The sequence below is a fragment of the Lissotriton vulgaris genome, chromosome 5 (assembly GCF_964263255.1).
Source record: "Lissotriton vulgaris chromosome 5, aLisVul1.2, whole genome shotgun sequence".
NCBI lineage: Eukaryota > Metazoa > Chordata > Amphibia > Caudata > Salamandridae > Lissotriton > Lissotriton vulgaris.
In genome coordinates this window covers 845,143,434-845,161,373 of record NC_141693.1, presented here as the reverse complement: position 1 = coordinate 845,161,373, position 17,940 = coordinate 845,143,434, and the positions used below count along the sequence as shown (strand labels likewise).

The following is a 17,940-nucleotide window of genomic DNA, read 5'->3' as shown; positions in this document are numbered from 1 at the left end:
AACCCTTTTCCAAGGTTCGCAAACCAACTCCCTACCTTGCCAAATCCCTTGCCAACTTTTCCCCAAACAGTCTCTTCAGTCAAATCTTCAATCTCATAATGAATCGCAGTGATGTTACTTATATATTTCTCCAGATCTTTGCTGTTATCTGGTATATAAGTACAGCACTCTTGGAACTTTCAAAGGTTACAGACTCCTCCCTCTTTTGCTAGAAGGACATCTAAAGCAAGACGATTTTGTAAAACCATGGTCCTTATCGATAACATCTCTCCTTCAACCAACACCAACTACTTAGCTGTATTCATTGACAATTCACCACAACAGTCGCCAACCTTCGTATCTTCACATTATTCAAAATTACTCCCAGGCTTGGTATCATCGCTCCAAAAATATCTCTAACTATCGCTCCTGCACTATCACCTCGCTTCACCCTTACATGCTGTACTCCTTCTAGGAGCTCTAAATCTTCTGCATTATAAATATTGGGGATGATTTCTAAATAACACGTACCATACCATTTTGCAGACAATCTCACATAGGTATTCCTTCCACAAACAAAATACACAGTTGGAATTATCTGTACCACACTTTGCAAAAAGTCCTTCGCGTAATACTCCAAAGTAAAGATAAGATCACATGTGGTCTGGCCCACATTAACATTCTCATATTATGTCTGTGGTCGGTGTATGCACAACCTTCCCTTCTGCGCTTCATCTAGAGCAATTGGACCATAACTTCCCTTCGACTTGTACAACTTCTCTTTGTCAGTCCAATCTACTCTACCCTGCCCTGAATCTCTTAACTATTTTGTTTCCTGTATCTATCTTCTACTTGAGCTACACATTTCTTTTCCACATCTGACAACAGACATGTCAAATTATGGCGATGAGCATTAGCTATATTCAACTCTTTAGTCGGAATGAAATATGTTCCATGTCTATCTTCTGATTTGTAATAATCATACTATTCAAATGCTTATAAGCTGGCACTTCAGGAAGAACTGCATCATAATTCGAAAAGAAATACTCAAAATGATTTTGACCATAGAAAATGCTAAGCAACAAACTACATGAAATACCATATGTCAATGGAAGATGATGGTATCTGATACCCTCATACACTGAAGCAGGCAATTGCATACACACATAGCAATCATTCGCATCAATTGAATCAATATATTCATACAACAACTTACCATACGCATTAAGCTTAAAATCACCTTTAGATAAACCTGCATGTAATCTACGACTCTCTTCTAGTAGCAAAGCTCCTTTGTCTCCTATTTTGACCTCTTTCTTGCTAGGAGTAGTAGGTGTAGGTGTTCCCTCTACCTCAACTGCCTGTTCATGTGGTGCTAAATATGAAACTACAACTACTAGAATAATGAAGAGTATCACTCCTCCTACAAGTGTGCCTACAATGCACCTAGCTCTACGATTTGGGTTTCCAGCCTCCATGGTCTCAGGAACAACTGCAATTCTTAGTTCAGCAACAAGTGTTCAAAAGTCCCTTTTCTCCTTCAGTTGCTTGAACCAACTCGAACCACACCTCAGAAGCTGAAAGTCCCCTTTTTGGTTTCAGTTCCTTATTTACACTCTACAGAAGACAACCCTAACCCTTCTCCATCCTCTATGGGAAGTCCCTAAGTTTCTTCTCCTTCCACTCAGACCTAGGTTATCTATTTCAGCTTATTTACAACAAAGTCTCCTTAATCCAAAATAACATTTGCTCCAACAGCTTCTAGAACATGCTGCAAAAGTTCAAGACGAAGAACAATAGAATCATAAGATGGTATCTCAGTTCTAAACGTAGGAAATATCAGTCTATTCAAAATCAGATTGCGAATTCTGCTTAGTATTGGGGGATTCGGAACAGTGATGGTCAGCACTCGTTCGATTTCAAGTCCTGGTACCAGCAACACCACATCCAATTTCACGTTAGGACTGGTGCTAACTACTGTCACTGCCCTCACACTCCCGGACCTGAGTACTCCTGACATCTGTCACAATGTATGACCACTCGGGAGATGAGTATTTGCAGCAAGGCACTCCTGTTCGTCTTGATCTCCTCAGACCTCCACAAGCTTGCCCTTCTTCACCTCCGTCCGATTCAGAGTCTTCAGACACCGGAGCAAGTTCTCTCTCAGAGACCAGTCTCAGATTCAGTCGCCTCTGTCTCTCTGGCCACTGCTCTTCTGATCGGCAGATCGGATTGCTCTCTCTTTGCTCACCCTGCTCACAACTTCTCTCAGCTGAATATGACTCTGGATCACCTTCACAGCAACTTCCTCTTTCTGAGGCAGTTTCAGTGTCACTGTCGTCGTGACCCTCCTCGGCTTGATCTGGTGAGCCACCAGCTTCTTCAGACACCCTCACAGCTTGGCTTGTTCCCTCCTGTGGCCCTTCCACTTCAGCTGTATTTTCATTCGGGAGAGGAGCTGTTTCTTCCAAGGGTACTGAAACTTGACGGGTGTGTGAGGCATGAACCCAGTTCGGAAATCCTCCACACTTGACTGCAGTGTTTGTCACTAGTATGTCTTGGTAAGGGCCTCTCCAACGAACATCCAAGCAGCTCTTTCTCACTTGCTTCAGAACCAGCACCCAGTCCCCCGGACTCAGGTCGTGACAGAGATCACTTGAAGCCAGAACCACAGCAGCCTGCACCTGAAGGGACACAGAACGGATGACGTCAGTGAGTCCCTTGCAATAATCAAGAATCAGATCATCTGTGATGCTCAGTAAGGCCATTGATGGCACCGGTGGTAACCTCATAGCCCTCCCCATCAGCACTTCATAAGGCGAAAGACCTGTTCTCCTGTCTGGGGTATTGACCATACTCATTAACGCCAGAGGCAAAGCATCAGGCCACTTCAAGGACGTGGATGAACACACTTTCGCCATGCGAGCTTTCAATGTCCCATTGATCTGCACCACTATCCCAGAAGCCTCTGGACGATAACTACAATGGAGTCTCTGATCAACATTCAGTGCTGTGCAAAGCATCTTCATGCTTTCACTATGGAAGTGTGTTCCTCTATCCGATTCCAAAGAGGTCGGAATCCCGAATCTAGGAATGAGCTCCCTCAACAACAGCTTAGCTATTGTAAGTGTGTTGCACCTACTTGTTGGAAACGCCCGAACCCACCTTGTGAACACACACACCACCACTAAGATGTATTTCAACCCGTTGCACCTAGGCATCTCAACAAAGTCCAACTGCATCCTATTGAGAGGCCCTCCCGACCTTCCAATGTGACTCCTCGTAACCACAATGGAAAGTGAATGTGGAAAGCACACACCTGTAGTGAACTGTGGTTCTCAGAATTCAATTGTTTGTAAGAGTGTTGCGTGCTCAGTGTGAATCATGTTAGCCTAACATGTAATAAACAGTAAAAGTGGCCAAATCCCAACAGGCGACTTGGGCTCACACAAGCACAGCATAAAGGGATAATACTAACTTATCTTTCAGCAATTCTCTATGTTTAACGCAATTTATAATACAAAAATACAATATTTTCTTCATGCAATTTTAATAATTGCAATAATGTTAGTATCACTTTTTGCTAAAGCATACTCAAAAGAAGCAATTGCAATACATGTTTCAAAAGAATTACAAACAGTCGAAATGCAAGACGTCGATACCTGTGTTGAACATTAACTTTGGGAAGTGCTAGATGATGTTAAGTCGATAGTGGATTACTCGGTTTGGCTTGCAGCTCGCCAGTGATTTAAGCAGTACGGCTCAGGACGCTAGGTAGTGGGTACCAAGCTATCTTTTACTAGATCGGCGTGGACACTATTAAACAAAGAGAATCCTGGTGTACGTTACTGATTTGAAACCAGCACGTACTGCTTATCATGAAGATTCGTCCCTGACGAAGGAACAGGAGTCCCGAATTGCATTGGGCTACTTTGATTTGTTTTTGCACATTAATTTGAATGCATTTCGACTGTTTGTAATTCTATTGAAACATGTATTGCAATTGCTTCTTTTGAGTATGCTTTAGCAGAAAGTGATACTAACATTACTGCAATTATTAAAATTGCATGAAGTATTTATCGTATTTTCGTATTATAAATTGCGTTAAACATAAAGAATTGCTGAAAGATAAGTTAGTATTATACCATTATGCTGTGCTTGTGTGACCCTAAGTCATCGTAACCACAGTCTTCTTTCCAGCATTCAATTGTTGGCACGTAACACATCTCTGACACACAGCCTCAGCCACTGCATGAAATCGCGGATTGTACCACGTTTGTCTGAACACTCACACCATCGCATCTCTTCACAAATGCACTGCACCATGAATTTGTCTTGCCATCGGGCTCAAAAGCTCATTCGGCAACACTGCTCTTCCATCACTTGAGACCCAAATGTCCATATCCCCTTTCGCGCAGCCTGAATTGATCCACACATTCTTCTCTTGGTCTGAAGCCTGATCCTGCAGGCACTTGAGTTCATCCCAAGTATCTGCCATGGCCAACATCATGTTGAACTCGGTTCTTTTTTGGATCCCCTCATGTCTTGTTCAGTAAAAGAGTGACCTTGTTCGGCACAGAAACGTGCAACTTCGTCCGCATAGCGGTTTCCAAGTGACACAAAATCTGTCCCCTTACCATGAGCCGTGCACTTTACAACTGCAATTGCTTTAGGGCGCTGTAAGGCCTCTAGGAGCAACCTCATAAACTCCCCGTTTCGAATGGGCAAACCAGACGATGTAACCTTTCTGGGACCATAACTGTCCGAAGTCATGAACCACACCAAACCCGTACTGGCTGTCAGTGTAGATGGTAATTCGAATATGGTCTGCTGCCAAGCAGGCACGAGTCAAAGCAATGATCTCAGCCACCTGAGTGGAGTATACTCCTTCCAGGCACGCAGCTTCAACTACTCCCAAAATGGTACATACAGCAAATGCTGCTCTCAACTGACCAACACTGTCTCTTAGGCATGAACCATCAACAAAGAAAATTTCATCGGGGTCAGGCAATGGTTCATCAACAATGTCCGGTCTCGGCTTGGTGCAAAGCTCAGTCATATCAAGACAATCATGGTCCGCACAATCTTCATCAAGTGTATTTGGCAACGACATCAGAGTAGCAGGATTCAAAACAGAACACCTCCTCAGGGTCACATTCTCCGCAGCAAGTATAACCTGCCTATAGCGTTTGAGCTTATTGTTGGTCAGGTGTTGTGTCTTGGTCCTGGTCATCAACAGTTCTACAGAATGTTGTACATACACAATCAATCAGTGACCAATAACAATGCTTTAACATCTCTCAATGCTGACACCCGTTGCAGAAACGGACTTGAGACATCCGGGCAACGCTGAAGTTACTGGATCTAAAGTAGCTGAGAAATAGGCAACTGGTCTACGGACACCTCTATGATCTTGAACTAAGACTGCTAATGCACAGCAGAATAATGAAAAAGGTTTGTTGTAATCAGGCATCCCCAGTGCCGGAGCACGACAGAGATCCTCTCGCAACTCCAGGAACGCCTTCATAGAGTCATCGTCCCATGGTACCGGATCACTCACATCCTTGTGCGTCAGTCTCTGCAAAGGCTTTGCCTTCAATGAGACGTTGGCAATCCACTGGCGACAGTAGCCAACCTTCCCTAGGAACATCCTGACTTCTCTCTGGATAGAGGGCACCATCATACCCATAATTGCTTCAATCCTGTAAGGCGACACCTTTCTCTTGCCTTTTTCTATTTGGTGACCCAAATACTGCACTTCATTCAAGCAGTACTGTAACTTATTTGGCGACACCTTATGTCAATTTTCTGCCAAATGATTCAGTAAAGCGATGGTATCAATCCTGCATGCATCATCAGTTTCTGACACCACAAGGAGGTTGTCTATATACTGGACGAGAACAGAGTTCTGCGGCAGTACAAGACTCTCAAGGTTCTTTTTCAAGATCTGACTAAAGATCAATGGACTCTCTGTATACCCCGGAGGGATACGACACCACGTTAAGACACGATTTTCCAGCTTAAATGCAAAAAGAAATTGGCTCTCTTCATGCAATGGTATTGAGAAGAAAGCCTGACATGGGTCAATCACAGTGAACCACTCCGCTTTACATGGAATCTGAAACAGTATCACAGAAGGATTCGGTACCACTGGACAACAGGGAACAACTATGTTGTTAACCCTGCGTAAATTCTGCACGATCCTGAATTTCCACTCGGCTTCTGCAATCCCATAAAAGGCCAGTTACATGGACTGCCCATTCCCTGCTTAATCATGGACTCAATCACTGGCTTGATCCCTGCAATCGTTTCTGGTGTCAGATTGTATTGGGGCGTTCTTGGGAATTCAACATTCTGCTTGATCTGAATCTTAACTGGCTCAACTCCTTTGATCAACCCTATGTCCTCACCGGTAAAGTCCCACACTTCTCGTGAGACTGAATCTTTCAAGTCAAGTGGAAGTTCTTCCACTGTCACAACAGGGTACATTTCGATACACAAATGCTGATTTGTGACCTTAAAAGCAGCATCATCATCATTGGTTTGCAGTTCCACTCCCTTAGGGGTGCAATAGATGGTACAGTTAAGCTTGCACAGGAGGTCCCTCCCTAGCAAATAAACAGGGCTCGAATCACAGACTACGAATTGATGTCTGTCTCTAAACGATCCTATCTTCACAGGAATCGGTTCTGTCATAGGGTTCGTCATTTTCCTATTTGCAACACCTACAACTTGGATTGATTGTCCCGAGAGGGGTAGCTTAGGGACTACTGCAGATCTCACAGTAGAACGGGTAGCACCAGTATCAACCAGAAAGGTGGTAGGGTGACTATCAACATCAGCTTCCACAAATGGTCGCCTCTGGTCTACCTCCAAGACTGCCCCAAGTGTGCAGTCTTCCTCCCCCTCAGGCACCGTCATGTCAACGGGTCTAGGTAACAATCTTCACTCTCATCGAAGAGGGGCATCTGCTGGTAAGTCCGAGTTCCTGACGGGATTCTCGGTGGCTGGGGAACCTGTACTCGCGGAGCCGAAGTCCCCCCTTTCATCGACTTAGGCTTTGTTATTGTCGTTGTCACTTGGGGTACCTGCACTAGAACTACTTCTTCCTCTTGCTGCATCTGATTTGCAGGATTAAAGGGACACTCGCATCTCCAGTGTCCAATCTGGCGACAAAGATGACACTCTGTAGTCTTTTTCAAAGTTGCCAAATCTACCCTCGGTTTGGGATCATCTCCATTTCTCTTTTTCTGACCATCCTGTTTCCTCTCCAGCGTACCTCCTCCTGACTGTACTTGACCCACCTTGTCAGCCGATTGCATCTGAACCAGCATCAACGTGTCCTTAAGCTTTTTATGCTTCGAATCTATTTCATCACTACAATACCTGGCATATATCAGAATCTTATCCAATGGCTTGTTCTGCCAACAAATCAGATGCTGCTGGATCATAAGACAAATCTCAGGTCTCAACCCTAGAACAAACTTCGAAACAAACTGTCCCATATCCTTAGGGTCCATTAAATCCAGCCCACTGTACTGCTCAAAGACCTGCAACAGTCTCTTATAGTACTCATGCACTGTCTCCTTTGGTTCCTGAACCGTCCGATCTATTTTCACCCAGTCAATATCCTGTGGTGATACCTTAGATTTCAACCACGTAATCACTTGTTCGCACTTCTACATGACAATTGGTGATGGGCCATTCGTAATAGCATCTCTATCCGGTTCAGAGGTGGGCCATTCTATAGCAACCTTACATGCTATCCACAAATCTCCCGGAACCACAATGTCAAACAATGTATTCAAGTCAATCCACAACACCTTCGAGATCTTAACAAACCTCTCAATCTGCTTGTACCACTCAACTGGGCTCTCTCTCAACTTCGGGAAGTCATTTGTGAATGCTGCCAAATCCCCTCGACTCCATGGCACATGCACATACCCTCGATAGGACACTTTTCGTAAAGGATAGTTTCCTATTCCTGATGTTCCCCCTCCTGGAGGAGGTGTCTCCGCTACATTCCTCTCGGCACTCTTTTTATTGGACCATCTTTCTTCCCACTTATCAAGCCTACTCCATGCTCGTATCACTATGATCAACTCTCTGATGTGGGTCTTTAGTCCAATCACCCTTTTTCTTCCAAATCCTGATCAGTGTACTGCAATCTATGATTTCCGTGCAACATTTTCGTTTTGGACAGATCCACCTCATATCGGTTTGCCAATTCAACCAATTTCTCATGAGTTGAACTTGCTTTTCGAGTCACATCCTTCGCTACAAACAGCAACTCATCTTGCTCATAAAGTTCGACTCTTTCTAAAGGCAAGTTTCCTTCAACAATCTCAAATACTTCTGCTTTTAGCCGCATCACATGTAGCCTTTATGCCTTTACTGCTGCCTTCAGAGTACCTCGATTAGATGCGCCACTCATTTCCCTGCAATCACTGTCCTGTTCTCTGCACCTGTTCACTTCAGGGGTATCCCTAAGAGTCATCCTGTTTTCGGTACTCCTGTGGTCCCAATCATCCCTTGACCTGTCACTCTGAGCTTCATCGACTGACTCCCATGTCCTTAAATCTGACCTTAACTCGGCAAATGACTTTGGTCTCGGTCCCCTCAGATCCATCGGCCCTCACGACGAGTCTGCTGTGGCTGGTAACGGGGTACTCGATTCTACAGGTCTTGGTAGTTGAACCAACCTGTCCACTATACCGTTCCTTCCAAATCTGGTGCTCCCTTCTATTTCTGTCTGTGATGGATTCCATTCCTCACCTGCTCTGGATTGTACACTGACACTATGGGACCAATAGTAAACGGTACTGTAAGAGCATCCAGCAGCCTTCTAGAGTCATCACTTTCCGAACTCTGCATTCCCATGCCTCCTATCGAGAGCTTCCCTACTACTTCACTGCTAGGTGGAGCGTGTGGTTCCCTAACTCCCTCCATCTGGGCTGATTTCTCCCCCTCTGACTTTGGATTTTATGGAGGTGGTCTCTCAGATAGTAACCTTTCTATCAAGCTGTCATCAGTATCACTGTCATCTTCCTCGGCATCCTTTTCCTGTGTACCCCCTGTCTTAACCAACAGTGGGAACAGCTTCTCTCCCTCAGACGTCTGTACTCTCCATATCTTCTCCAATGCATCCCGCCTTCCATCTTGGAATGCCCTAACTGACCTCTAAACTCTTTCCTTTCGCCTGTCTTTTGTTCTTTTGTGTGCTGCCCTGATCCACGCATGCAATGCCTCAAACTGCGTCGGTCTAGGCAGAGGTCGCAAAGAAGCCATAATCGATTTCAACTGATAAAACACCTCTAATCTAAAAGTTTTGTAACGTGGAAAGGTCAACTCTTCATTACCTTCAGTCATTTTGTGCCAATTCTCAAGCCAAAATATAGTATGCAAACCCACATTCGTAGCCATGTAATAAGCTGAAATATTCACGGGCGGAGCCTCTTCTCCCCTAGGCTCTAATTTCTTTTCTCTTTTAAAAAAATATCTTAATACTTTAAAACATTTCATGATGAAACCAACGTCTCTCTGTTTACAGTGCTCTTTCACTGCCTGATGATGATCCACCAATCCCAGCGCGGCTTCACACCAACCACCCTATCGCAGCGTAGCACCTTTTGACGTCACTCGCCCCACGCTCGCAGCAGTTCCCCTCCTTTACAGGTCATTTCTTACTCACGCATACATCCCATTCATACACTGAAATGACCAATGTACGTCCAAGCAATCACTTCGCTGACTGTACGTCCACAGTCGTGTAATTGTTTACATCAACTGTCAACTGTCTGTCCACGAAACGACCGGACAATCACCTCAACTGATAGGTTACAAATGCTCAGCAACCCACGACCAGTGCAGGTTACTCACACACTCACACATTTTTCCCCCTATCTTGGTCCAACGGGTAATCAATGGTACCTCACGATTCCCTTAACAATGTTCGACAATTACTCTGGGTGTCTGCCACACCCTAACTCCTTAAACTACTCCTTGAGCCTAAGACTTTCTCGGGCTGCGCGCTTTCACAGCCTGATCTCCTTTCATACAACAGGCATCCCAACTCCGAAAGACATCACAACACAAACACAGCAATCTAACAACATATAACCCTATTCATACTCACTCTCCTAGAACTGCTGCTTTCACCGCACCGTCACTCTCCTTCGGTTTCCATGCAACGCCGTCTTCCACCGATAATCCACTGGACAATCATCGCCTGAATTTATGGGCCTTAGGGAAACTCTTATCCTAATCTAGATCTCCTCTTACTCTAGAGACAACCATCCTCGGTTGCTACCAACTGGTGAAGTCAGGATTCTTTACTAGATTTTTACCTTACCAATCTTTAGAATCCTCGGTCAACTGATTCTTTTTGTCTGCTAAGAAGTGTAAAGGGAAGATTCTCAAATTCATAACTTTTAACAGCCTTGGAAATAATTAATCAAATCAGTCTTAAAGGATCACTGACTACAGAGTAAAATTTCAAAAATGTATTACAAAGCCAAAAACAACTGAGCATACAAGCACCTCAGCAAGAGGTTTAGAAAGTAAACTGGAACTAGTACAAACATGATCCTACGCAAGAGTCTCAGACGAGTCAAGATAATCAATAAAGTTATTTCTAAAAGCATCAGCCACACAATGACAGTCCCAGCTTGAAGTCTGGACTGCATTGATTTCAAAAGGAAAGAAAAGAAGGTTAGTCTGTCTCTAAACTAACTCTAAAATGACATCCCTACTTAGCATCCCTCCCAGGCAAGAGAAAAAGGTGTCAGCAGTGAAGACTTCCTAAGAAGCACATTCACTTTTATCAGCTTAACTTCTGAGCTTGTTCTAAGATGCTCCTTCCTACACCCCTCTCCTGCCTGTTAACCTTAATCTGTTCACATTTCTGGTCTGTCCTAATCTGCCTAAGGTCTGCTCTCCTCTCTACTCTGTCTGAGACTACCCAAGACTGCACTCCACCCTCGGGGTACTGTGCCTAATACAAAATCCCAAAAACCGTAGACACGCCTCAAACACACCCCTTGGGGCAGGTGTTAGCTTCTGGAGTTTTCCATCAGGTCTTCAACTCTATCCAAAAACCATTGCTGTGTGATTGGGTCCCAGGCACCTTCTCCGCCAAATGTTGCCTCTTCGCATTCCAAGATACTCCCTTCGTTCTCACTCCTACCAACCTCACTCCTGAACAATGGTTTAATCTACCTACCAAGCTTGTGTCCTTGCACCTGCAACAGAAACGCATTAGAAACAACTTTGCACACACTCCATGAAACAATTTGAAATTCAACTGCAAAAGGAGCCCTTCCCAAGGAGAAAAACCCTTCAGGTCTACAATGTGCAGCTAACATAGAAATTACAGTTAGGCCTCTGCTGGCTTCTTCACGCTAACATGCCTTTACACATTTAGATGCACATCTAAAATCAACTCATAAGAATAACGTTAATCGTTCCAAACATCACTGTAGTATCTTGGTTATTATGTTTTATATGTCTTCCACTGCTTGACCTGTGGAACAATCTTAAGATGATGTCACTTAGAATGTTGGTGTATGAATCATACAGTTGAAGGGCTGAGCGCCTTGCTGGCTGCTCCTGGTGAGGTTGAATAATATTGTACTACTGATCTTCCAACTTACTCGAAGAAATCCTCTTAAATATCATCTATGTGCGTGGAGTGATTACTAAATTTTTATCTGCTCTGACAACCACGTTTCTCTATGAGCAATAACGTTTTTTCAGTTTTTTTATTGTCTCCAACATGAAGCAAAGAGAATCTCGGGTTGAAAGAATTCTTTGCCTCCAGGATGTCACCGGGTGATATACAAGGTACATTTCTTTCTTTGTCATTATAGACGCTATGCAGCATTTGATTCTACGCTCTCCAGCTTGAAGACTGACAGAACAATGGTTACGAGGTTTGCCAGAGCGTTAGTCTCTTAACACCAAGTGTTGTGACTCATTTTTTCTTCGCTGTGACTCAAAGCATGTTTGTTGTTTTCTCAAGAGCAGAGTGGTATTTTTCAAAATGTATTCTTGTTCTTCATGCTTCTTTTCATTCACTGGTCTACGCTGTCATCTAGTGTCAAGCTGTAAATTGTCTGGAATTCTTTTACATGCAAAGTGTAATCTGTAGCTGCAAGCTCCATGTTCAATGCCTCACTGTTCTGTAGGTTTTTGGCAACTTTAAATATCCCTTTTATGAACATTTTCCTCATAGGTTGGATTAGAGCTTTTCTGTGGACATTGTGGTGCACACGCTCACACCCATTTTGATTGCCTTACGTTAGGGATGAGTTTTAAACGTTTTTTCCACTACAAGAGTCTTAACTATAATTACTCAGTAAATGATGCACAATAATTTTTGTGTTGTACAGTGCACATTTTACCTCTTGGTTCATACGTTGCCAGGATTTAGTCCCGCATTTCCAATGCACAATGTCTCCTGACCTCTCCCTGAGGTGTGACTGACCTCTCCTTGAGGTGTGTCTGTTGGGTCTCTCCCATTCTCTTGTGCATACACATTGACCTCCAGGCTAGGTGCAACCTGTTACGTTTACATTTTTACCCTACATTGGGTGTCTAAGGTTTTACCTTCACACAGTGCACAATCTGTACCTCAACTCAAGGTGTCTTACAGGGGTTTTAGTCCTGTCAATACAGTGCACATTGTTCTTGCATCCACATGAGGTGTCTCGCAATGGTTTGTCCTGCTACTCTAGTGCACAACGTTGACCTCTCCGCGAGGTATTTATCTCTTTTGTTTTGGTGCACACCTATCTAGGTTTACATGTTGCGTGGTTTCTGTCCCGCATTTACAATGCACAATCTCTTGACCTCTCCGGGGGTTTGGTGTTGGGTCTCCCCATCATCTCGTGCACAACATGGTACCTCTGGTCGAGGTGCGTCCGTACACGGACATGACATTACACATGTCATTATATATTTATACCTTCACTACAGTGCACATCGTTCCCTTACTTAAGGTGCCTAGTGTGGGTTGTTTGTTTTATTTCTACAGTGCACAACAAGTTGATGTTCTTTTGTTATTACCTCTGCACATTCATATTTTACCCTTGTGGGTGTATAGTTTGGATTTTTACCTACAGTGGTCCATTTAATGTCATGAAAAGATCATCATGTGACTAACTTGTGCTTATTATCCTTTTCAAGAGGTATGAAACAAATATATCACCCGGTAAAAGATACTTGTAAATTTAGGTAATTAACGCTTGTTATCTAAATTTCTCTTAAAGGATATATTTGTTTGGAAATGACCAATGCTTGTTACATCCTTGTGTTGATTGTTGTTGCCAATGTTTGTTATTTTTGGGCTTTTAAAAGACTCCGGTTCTCAAGCTGATGGTTATACACATTTTCGGGCGTTTCCAACTGCCAATTTGTACGCATGATTTAACATGTGCATAGAACGTGATCAGAGCCTATTTAAACCCCGCCCGTCATTCCCTCAGTGCTTCGCTTCTTCAGCAGAAGTCTCTTACCTGTTTCCGCGTCCCCTCTGGACCCATTCAGTAGCAGGCATCCGGCTGGCACCCTTGCTCGCCCGGCGCCCTCCTGCTGATTCCAGACGACCTTCTCCTTTGCTGGCCTTCCGACTAAGGATTCTTCTATTCCGCTTCCTGTGGAGAAAAAGGAAAGAACGACAACAACAGCGTTACCAGGCCACAAGTCGTGAGCTTTCATTTGTCAAAAGCTAAGGCAGCATGTTACCGGTAAGATAACTTGGCGTTATTATTTATTTTAGGAAATTGAACTTGTAGGAGAGTAGGGTCTGCTTCCTATGGTTACCCCCACTTTTTGCTGTGATTCTCTGGTTTTTCAACTTTAGTCCGGCTGTGGCCCTACTAATCAGGCCCACAGCCTAGCTGTTCCCTCTCTTAATTGAAACCATGTACTTTAGGTACATACCAGATTGGTTACTGGGTCATCCTTGTGAGCCCCTGTATAGTGTACCCTAGGTACCCAGGGCATAGGTGCAGCCTAGGCCTACCAGCAGCATGTATTGTGCCACCCCTGGTTTGCCTTCCAAACTGACACCACAGGTCTGTTCCCACAGCTCGGGTAAGGTTCTGTAATCATCCCTTACTTAGATACAGTATACCTATATCTATATACCTATATAGACACATATACACATATAAGCCACTCCTAAGGCAGACCTCGACAATCCTGGAGGTAGAGTGCTTGGTTTTATGTGAGAGGGTGCCCTAGCATTAGCTAAGCCCCTCTGCAACTTTCGGAACCATCTCCTTATAGCTGTTCTATGATATAGCCATACCATATATTCTTAAATGCATTAAAATCCTCGTGGTTAATGCTAACTTTGGTTTGGCTTTATCAAAACATGTCTTGTAAGGTGTCAAACACTTTGGAATACTACCCCCCCTCCACCCTTCTAGAGGGAGAAGACATGTAGTTACTGGTAAACCTGGTTACAGTTAAACAGAGCCTCAGCATCACAAAATGGATGCTGCTGCCACAGACACGAGTCAGCCCTCCTGCTGCTGGACGAAACTCTGGCCGGGGAGGCCTGGACAATAGGTTTCCTGTCCAGGGAGGTGCTGGACAGGAAACTTCACAACTTCACATGTTGCGCACCTGAGTCACTGGGAAGCCTGATTGTGCAGCGTGTGTAGGACCAGGGCTGCGAGCGTGCGGGGCAGGACTTCCAAGACCAGAAGCCTCTGCACACCGCGCCTCTCGACACCTGGCCGCTCTCCCTGTCCACCACGCTCCGCCTGCAATCCCTCAAAGGCTTGAGTGGAGAAATCGACGTGGGACACCATTGTAATTAACAGACTGCTGCCGAGGATCGAGGGCTCTCCTGGACCCCTTTTTTGCTTCACAACTTGCGGAACCGGCTTCGCGGGTCCCGCTGCGCACCTGAGTCACTGGGAAGCCTGATTGTGCAGCGTGTGTAGGACCAGGGCTGCGAGCGGGTGGGGCAGGACTTCCAAGACCAGAAGCCTCTGCACACCGCGCCTCTTGACACCTGGCCGCTCTCCCTGTCCACCACGCCCCACCTGCAATCCCTCAAAGGCTCGAGTGGAGAAATCGACGTGGGACACCATTGTAATTAACTGAATGCTGCCGAGGATCGAGGGCTCTCCTGGACCCCTTTTTTGCTTCACAACTTGCGGAACCCGCTTCGTGGGTCCCGCTGCGCACCTGAGTCACTGGGAAGCCTGATTGTGCAGCGTGTGTAGGACCAGGGCTGCGAGCGTGCAGGGCAGGACTTCCAAGACCAGAAGCCTCTGCACACCGCGCCTCTCGACACCTGGCCGCTCTCCCTGTCCACCACGCCCCGCCTGCAATCCCTCAAAGGCTCGAGTGGAGAAATCGACGTGGGACACCATTGTAATTAACTGACTGCTGCCGAGGATCGAGGGCTCTCCTGGACCCCTTTTTTGCTTCACAACTTGCGGAACCCGCTTAGCGGGTCCCGCTGCGCACCTGAGTCACTGGGAAGCCTGATTGTGCAGCGTGTGTAGGACCAGGGCTGCGAGCGTGCGGGACAGGACTTCCAAGACCAGAAGCCTCTGCACACCGCGCCTCTCGACACCTGGCCGCTCTCCCTGTCCACCATGCCCCGCCTGCAATCCCTCAAAGGCTCAAGTGGAGAAATCGACGTGGGACACCATTGTAATTAACTGACTGCTGCCGAGGATCGAGGGCTCTCCTGGACCCCTTTTTTGCTTCACAACTTGCGGAACCCGCTTCGCGGGTCCCGCTGCGCACCTGAGTCACTGGGAAGCCTGATTGTGCAGCGTGTGTAGGACCAGGGCTGCGAGCGTGCGGGGCAGGACTTCCAAGACCAGAAGCCTCTGCACACCGCGCCTCTCGACACCTGGCCGCTCTCCCTGTCCACCACGCCCCGCCTGCAATCCCACGGACTACCTATTTAAAGCAAGGCCATCACCCGCTAAGCGGGAGCGTGCAGGAGCGTCCCGGGAGAAGCCCGGGACAAGGGCGGGACCGTCTGTGGCCGTCCGGGGCCGTAGGAGGCCGGGCAGGGCCAGGTTATTGTCATTTGTTTTTACTCACTGTCCACTGTTCAACATTTTGTCAGTAGTGTACTAAGAGTGTATTCTGGGCCAGATAGTATACTTAGCTCAGTCTAGATATGAGCCATTCCGCACCCCCAGGCGTGGGTGTTTCTGTACTCGGCCCACTCGATAAATTTTTTAAGAAATCTACCAAGGAAGTAGATATGGATCTTCTCCTTGCCGAGAGAAGAGCTGAGCGCCGACGCTCAATTGAGCACCTAAAGAAAATTCCTCTGCCCACCCTATCAGACCCAAACTTCACCCAAGAAACAGCTGCCCAAGGGTTGAGTTCCATTGAAGATGATGTCACTGACATTAATCAAACCCCCAGTATATTTAGGTTTCCAATTATTTCCCCACCGTGTGTTAGTGCTACCAGCGGAGGCCATTTAGATTGTCCCCCTATTGATCATTCTAGCCTCATTGATTTAAACAACCCTGATATCCAGATTACGGAATCCGAATCTCGTCCTACGTTGACCAACCAGTCATTGGTCTGCGTAGATCCTGGTGAGAATCTGTTACCAACGAGTGTGTGTGACGCTGGATTAAAGCCTGACAAGGCTAAGAGGGTTGTGCGTTCCCCACCTAGAAAAAAAAGGAGAAAGGGCGGGGTAAAAATGAAAGGCCAAAGTCACCTCCCCCTTCTCTACCCAAACCAAACACTGAGCTACTGGTCCCACCCGATGCTGAGTTACCGTTGGTTGACCTACACGATTTGGTTACCCCCGAGACTGTTATTGAATGGCTTAATGAGGTGTCCTATGCCATCCTAGAGAAGCTTATCAAATCATATATGTTACCTTTGCTGGAGTGTGTTAGGATAATGGGCGACAAAATGGATCGCCTACTGGCGTCCGTTGAGCCAACACATCCCCCTAGCACTGATAAGGACTCGGGACCATCCATTAAACCACATGGTACAACCCATGTTGCTGGCAATATAAATACTATCTCTAGCCAACAACCTAAAAGTACAACTAATGTAGGCACTACTTCAATTAAAACATCGGCTTTGGCTGTTAAACCTCCCAGAGCAGCTAGCTCTGCCAAAGCGAATCCCGGGGTGGTCGTTAACAAACCACCTACTAAGGGAGTAATGCCCCAGGTAAAGAATGGGGTGGGCAAATCCGCAAACACTAACATTAAATACCACAAATCCCTACCTCGGAGGAACAATGTAGATTTGCCTCCGGATTCTATGAACTATGTTATTGTAATGACGGGTGTGCCACCAGTTTCGGAGGGGGATCGGGAAAATAACGTAAGCCTAAAAAACAAAGTCATTTTCTGGCTGAAAACAAATAGACCCCTTCCTGTTCACCTTAATGGGGATATTGTTTCGGTCAGAAGATGTCAGTGGGTGGCGGTACGCCCCAAGGATATAGAGGGGGATATAGTGATCATCAACTTTAGGGACCACAGAGTAGTATCCCATCTCTCAGATTGGTGTGTGGGAAGTAATGAGGGAGGGATCTCCACGAGGAACCTCAGTTATTTTTATCCTGAGACCCTGATTAATCCAACTGATCAACCTCTTGCCAAAAATACTAAAAGTTCCCTCAAATGGTCCAACTTTACATCTAGTTTTCATGGACCCCAATTCAACCCTGAGGCACGGTACCGCTCCTACACACAATCTAGCTATAATAGTTCCTTACGAACACCGGGTTGGGCTAAGGTTAAGCCTCAGCCTTTTGGTCCCCCAGCCTTATCGGACTTCCCACTCTATAATAAGACTCTGCACCCTTTGGTTCCCCCCACCCCTGTTTTTCCACAGTTTCAACAGCCCCCAAGCTTCTACCCAGCATGTCAATATCCAAATAGGTTCACTCAGCCCAATGAGTATTGGAACATCCCGCTGAGGAACCTCTATGACCCA

General features: G+C 45.7%; 1 long non-coding RNA gene across 1 annotated transcript in view; it reads right to left on the bottom strand.

Moving 5' to 3' along the window:
• Positions 1-2,533: 2,533 nt before the first annotated feature.
• Positions 2,534-17,940, bottom strand: part of LOC147711679 (uncharacterized) — a 69,495-nt gene continuing 54,088 nt past the window's right edge. The window contains exons 2-3 of the long non-coding RNA XR_015295715.1: positions 13,494-13,631; positions 2,534-2,663 (exon numbers count right to left, since the gene is read on the bottom strand). This is a non-coding gene — a long non-coding RNA (uncharacterized LOC147711679). The remainder of the gene's footprint in view (positions 2,664-13,493; positions 13,632-17,940) is intronic.